The following is a 6,619-nucleotide window of genomic DNA, read 5'->3' as shown; positions in this document are numbered from 1 at the left end:
GAAGGCCCAGATACATTATCGCGCTGCTTTGGTCTTGAAGCAGCTTGGGGTTTTCCCACAGAGTTGGAAGAAGTACAAGGGGACAGATGTGTGGACTTCTTGTTTCTCCATCCAGAAAAAAAAGGATGATGATTTCAGAATGGCGTTCTTCATATGCAATTTCAGAAAACTACCAGGAACTGACATTAAAAATGTTTCTACTCCATAGCTTGAAGCCACAATGTTAGAGTAAACATTTGTATTTTCACTGATGAATAAAATGCTAATGTATTCTAACATGGAAGCAAGGTTTATAAAATTAAAGAATTAAATAATAAAAGATGGTTTGTTTGTACAGGACAGATTTCATTTCTTTTGCTTCTCCATGGTCAAGGACATGATCACTCGGAAGATAAAGATGTGTTCGTACGTCACGTTCCTGGTTACCCGTGACTGAATATTATCAGAGGTTTTTCAGGACTTTAAACCTGCCCCACAGAAACCCAACACTGAAGTATTGTAAAAACCTTAATTATGCTGTCGTAGATGATCAATGCAGTGAGTCAGACATTTATCTTGGAAAAGGTGACATAAGAGGCAGTAACAGGCAGTAAATGCAAGTCTGCAGTAAATAATGATATGAATATAAGAGGAATGAAAGGAAGAATTAATTACATAATTATTTGACAAATACTAACAGGTCCAATGAATACATACTCCAGCATTCCTCCATTAAATTCATGCTTTACTGTGTCCAACTTAGGGAAATAATACTAGTTATTTAATAAATGACACTTGAACTTAGATGACATTAAAATATGACATTTGAATTTTGCCCTGATTTTTCTCTGGGGCTCCTCCAACCGGCTTTCCAGTGCAAACCTGCAGGTTGAATGCATGCAGTGTTTGTATCATATGCTGCCCATATTTTTATCCGACATTTAACTGGGTTGGAAGGCATGTGTAAAAGGCCATAATGCCATTTTATTGTGTGTTTAAATATGTATTACACAGTTATTATCAAGTATATTTATTGCTAAATGTGCAAAATCACATTAAAAAACTGCTGCCTCCTCTGGATTTTAACATTTTGTTTTTGTATTTTCAACTAAATAAAAGTGTAAAATCAAAACTGAAAAACCTTCTGAACAAAAAACCAACAAGGTGCAGTATCTAAAGTGAAAACACACACACGCACCCACACACGCACGCACGCACACACAGACACACAAAAACAGCACCGTGGACAGTGCCTGTCTGCCTGCCTGCCTGCCTGCCTTTTCCCTATCTCTCCTTAAGAAGAGTCTGCTCTCTCCGTCCATGATTTTTTCACTCTCTGGGTGTCTTTGTAGGCGGAGCCACAGCCTGATGGCTTCATACAGTCACTTTTCAAAGTTAGCGTCTTTCATGTTTTTTTGTTTTTTTTTTTTTGCTGTGGCGCTCTGGCACATGCGTATACCGGCGGGACCAACGCGTTCTGTACGCGCAGCGCGGTCACAAATTTTTAGATTGGGGACGGACGTCCATGGATTGATCGAAGCACGGACTAGGCGACTTTCACGTCCTCCTGCTGAAGCTGCACTCATTTTTCCACATGACCCTTGGAGATGACACGAACACTGGCACACTTCCACTTCCTTTTACAGCTGCCTGCCTCGCCTCTAGTTACTCGCTACACAGTACAGCTGAGCGGTCCTAGTGCCCGTAGTGTACAGCTGGGTTTGCAGGCAGGAAACCAGACACACAATTCATGAAGAGCAGAGATAAAAAATATATGCGTCTTGTCTTTACCCATGCGACCGGGACAAACAACGTCCCCTACGAGATGCACTTCTTCTGGCTCAAATTGGTGATGTCCCGGCTAATATGGGACGGTTGCCAACCCTAATAACGAGCTGTTTGCACAGAAAACTGAATTGGGATGGAGTATAATAGGTGTTGCAAATCCTCATCTTCACTGACAGGGTCCTGGATTCTTAGGAAAGGAGAACATTCGAGAAGAACTCTGACCATCATTTGACCTGATGGTTGGCGACACAGAGGTCAAAACCATCCAGGGATTTGCCACAGCAGCCTGTGAGTGTATGGCTAGTCTTGATCGCTTGTTGAGATTCTCTTCCTGGGTAACACTTCAGGTGGTAGCAACAATCAAGAGACTATTTTCAAAACAGAAATTCCACACCGGTGTTGTGACTGTCAACGAGTGTGAAGCTGCTGCTGAAGCAGTGATAAAACTTGTCCAAAACCAGGCTTTCAACAGAGAGATAAAGTTACTTGAGGCAGGAGAAAATCTTCCCTCCTCTAGTCCTCTCTTTCATCTTGATCCTGTTGCATGTTGGTGGGAGACTTAAATATTCTTCCCTCAGTGAAGAGTTCAAGCATCCGTTAATTCTCTCAAAGGTCAGCCATGTCTCTCAACTCATACACTCAACACAGCACAGGTGTGCCTTAGACTGTCCACGATAAAAGGCCACCCTGAAATGTGCATTTTTTTTTTTTTTGGGGGGGGGGGTCTGGGGACTCAGAACCAGTCAGTATCTGGTGTGACCACTATTTGACTCATGCAGTGCAACACATCTTCTTTGCACATCACCTCATGTTTCAGCAAGATAATGCACGGCCCCATGTTGCAAGGATCTGTACACAATTCTTGGAAGCTGAAAATGTCCCAGTTCTTTCATGGCCAGCATACTCACCGGACATGTCACCCACTGAGCATGTTTGGGATGTGCTTGACCGGCGTATGCGACAGCGTGTACCAGTTCCCAGTAATATCCAGCAACTTCGCACAGCCTTGGAAGAGGAGTGGACCAACATTCCTCAGGCCACAATTGACAATCTGATAAACTCTATGCGAAGAAGATGTGTTGCACTGCATGAGGCAAAAAAGGGTGAATGATGTGGTCATCATAAAGAAAGATATCCTCCCATGCAACCAGTGGCAGCTGGGATGGGTAGTAGAAACGACTGTAGATGGCGATGGCTTGGTGTGAAGAGTGACGCTACAATTTGGAAGAAAAGACTCAGGAAAGTTTGGAGTAAAACCTACGGTTGTAGCAAGACCAAAAAATCAGTGCTGCTTCTCGAAAGTCAGTAATAAAAGTACATGTGCATATTATATTTGAAATGTCTAGCTCTGCATATCATGTGATCTATTTGCACAATTTAAAGGTTGTAGGGCCTCCTTTTTTTCTTTCTTTCCTAAAGGGAGAAAAAAGATAAAAGGGCTGGACAAATGTGGAATAATGCTGTGATTTATTTTGTATATTTGATACTTTTGCATTGTAAACATTTAAATGACCCGGAAGTTACCTGCGCACAATCGTTTAAAGTCGCCCGCTTGACTTACAGCCACAGTTTGACACAGTCGTCAGGCAGCTGCAGCTGCTGTACTGATAGCTCACAGCTTATCTCTCCTGTCTACCAGCCCTTATCTCTCGATTATCAAATCGGATTACTCTAAAGAAAATGTGAATAGTCTGCAGAGACATTGTGGCTCGAAATATAGCCCCGCCTGTCTCTGCACCCCACAGACTGACTTTCAGTTCATCCTTCAACTGATAGATCCCAGATAGGATAAGGAGCCCCAACTACACTTCTGAAAAACACACCTCAGGCAGATTAGTCATTTCCAGAATGATTTTCTGAACTGAATTAGACATGACCAGATCAAAAGCTGACTTGATGTCTGTCTGCCATCCCAGTGGGGGCACACTTAAATGGGGGGGGCGTGCTCCTTACGTGCCTCAGAGCGTGGACTTAAAAGTGACATTTAAGGCATAGCGCCCCCCACGCTTCAATGGTGAGGACAAGTACTGCATGCAGGCCAGCATCTTTATTAAAGTCAAAATAGTGATGCGCAAATCATACATTAAAAATGGTCTAATTCTGCATATGATCCATCATTATGATAGTACTAAAATAATAATAAAATAAAGGAAATACAAGGGGGAAACAGTATTTTTTGCCAATATTTAGGGGCCCCCCAAAATTTCACAAATCATGTTTTCAGGGGAGCTTATGTCTCATTAAGAGATTGCTCTTGCTTGGAGGAATAGAAATATCAATTCCCTCATGTGGTTCAAAATCAGAATCATTAGAATAAGAATTTCGCTCAAGATAGTCTTCATCTTCGGAGACATCCTCCTCTGTTTCACCGACATGATCTAAGACAACTTCCAGAGCCTCACGGACTGTCATATGTTTGTTTCCGCTGCTCATTTTGTAAAGGTCTTCCTGACAGAGTGTAATGTTGATGGGACTTCCATGCGGAGAACCTTTTACATGTTCTGCCCCTGTGCTGTTGAGTGGCCACTGAATGTGGGTGGAGTTTTCCTGTGAGGCATAAATGGTTATTTACAAAAGTCATATCACCTGCACATGTGTGTGTGTGTGTGTGTGTGTGTGTGTGTGTGTGTGTGTGTGGTGAAATATGTCTCAAAGTTGCAGTGCAAAGAAAGAAATAGTCTGACACTTTTGATACCCTTTTACCTCCAGTTTGACTGCTGAGTCAAATAAAACCCAAACAGTATGTGATATAAACATGCAGGGAGTGGTTGCACATATGTGAAATGAGCCATTTTCATTTTATACTGTATGTTGATTACACTAATTAAAGCAAGCAGGAGAAGAACGGGTCAATTTGACCCGTAGCATAATAGGAGGGTTAATCATCAATTTTAATTAATCTTTAACACAGACACAGGTCTATAAATTGTCACAGCCCTGCACTGTGGCGACACCTGCTTCACACCTGGGTACAGTGTTGCTGCTGAACCATGGAGGTGTCTGGAGGGCTGTTTTTTCTGGTACTTCTGCATATTTTCACAGGAGGCACTTCAGGTAAACCATCTATTTTCCTTGTCGTGTAAGATTAAATAAATAGCCACTGAAGTTTGATCTTTGAGAGCTTTGCTCATTTTTTTTAATTTAATGGACTGAATTTATTATAAGACAGAAAAAGTTCACTCCTACGGCACCCCAAAAGGGACACGGTGATTATGACTTTATTAAAGGGAGTTTTACATGCTTATGTAAGCAACTTTAAGCTCTAACGTAATATTTTTATGTGAGAGTGTAAAACTCTCGTCTGCATGGATCCCTCCGCTCCCGTCCGCTCAGCCAAAATTTTGAGACCGAGTTGCTCGTACACCAGTTGTACCAGTATACGCATGCACCAGAGCGCCACAGCGAACAAACCATAAGGATGCTAACTTTGAAAAGTCACTCTGTGAAGCCACCAGGCTGTAGCTCGATCTGTAAAGACACGCAGGCCCTCGTTTATCAAACGATCATACGCCGGCATACGGGGGTACGGCCATATAAAAGACGAGATCGGGATTTATCAATATGATCGTAATTGTACGGAAAGATGAAGTCTCAAGACAGTTCTGACATCGTGTACGCAAGTTTGAGCCAGTGTGGATTTGCGGTGCAACACAGCAAAACCTGGTGGAGCGTGAAAATAATGATAAAGCAAACCTCAAACATGTCATTCCGCACTAGCAGCACATATTTGGTGCAGATTAAAAAGTAAAAGACAATAACTAATAAAATAATGCTCTTATAGAATATCTAATAAATTTCCCCTTGTGGGATTAATGAAGGATTTTCAAATTTCAATAACTCCGCTGGTCCACTCTGCAACGGAGATGAGCGTTGGTTTACAGCTCTTCCTGAAGACCTCAGAGCTCTGGGTGTTTAACATTAGGCAATTAAATCTGAGGTGTATCTGAGCCAAAGACCATTTAAAGCTTTAAAGACACAGAAACAAAGCAACTTGTTCTTTTTAAATGAGCGCGAAATAAAAATATATGACAAAAAATATATCGAACCCAATGTATATGAGAATATAGTCAAAACTATATGATTATATGCAGCTTGATATGAATTGATCTACACCAGTGGTCCTCAAACCAGTCCAGAATGAGCCGCTGTGGCTGCTGGTTTTCACTCCTGTTTGGTTCCAACCCACCAAGTCCACAGGTGGACTCACTTGAGGAAATGGGTGGAGTCTGATATGCTGTTTGGTTCCAATCAAATAAGAGCACATAGGACTCCACCCATTTCCTCAAGTGAGTCCACCTGTAGACCTGGCAGAATAGGTGGAGTCTAGTGTGCTCTTGTTTGGTTTGAACAAAAACCAGCAGCCACAGCGGCTCATTCTGGACTGGTTTGAGGACCACTGATCTTACCGCTTTCATAATTTGGACCAAGACGCTCAATGCAGCATTGACCAACCTGTGGTGTGGCATGACATGGCAGGTCGACTGTATACTAATGAAAAATGTACAATTGAAATATTGAGATACCTAATAAGAATAAAAAAATGTCTATAAAAATGTGGCATGACTCATTTAACACTTAATATTGTTTTCAGAAGTATGATCTGGCATACAAACAACAACACAATGACATATGTGCTGTAAGATTTAGTTCAGTAAATGTAATTACAGTGATTGTATTCATGAGACCGCTCCTTTGTCTTTCCACAGGAACCCAGACCACAAGCTGTAATTCATGTCACGCTGAGGCCTTCTGCCTGGATCAAAAAGAACGAGGCGACACTTTCTCGCGCCATGCCCATCCTTACACTTGTCTGTGTAAGGATGGCTTTGTAGGCGATGGTCTGACCTGCTAT

The sequence above is a fragment of the Salarias fasciatus genome, chromosome 6 (assembly GCF_902148845.1).
Source record: "Salarias fasciatus chromosome 6, fSalaFa1.1, whole genome shotgun sequence".
NCBI classification, from domain to species: domain Eukaryota; kingdom Metazoa; phylum Chordata; class Actinopteri; order Blenniiformes; family Blenniidae; genus Salarias; species Salarias fasciatus.
The sequence above is the reverse complement of the archived record's forward strand: the minus strand, read 5'-3'. Positions refer to the sequence as shown.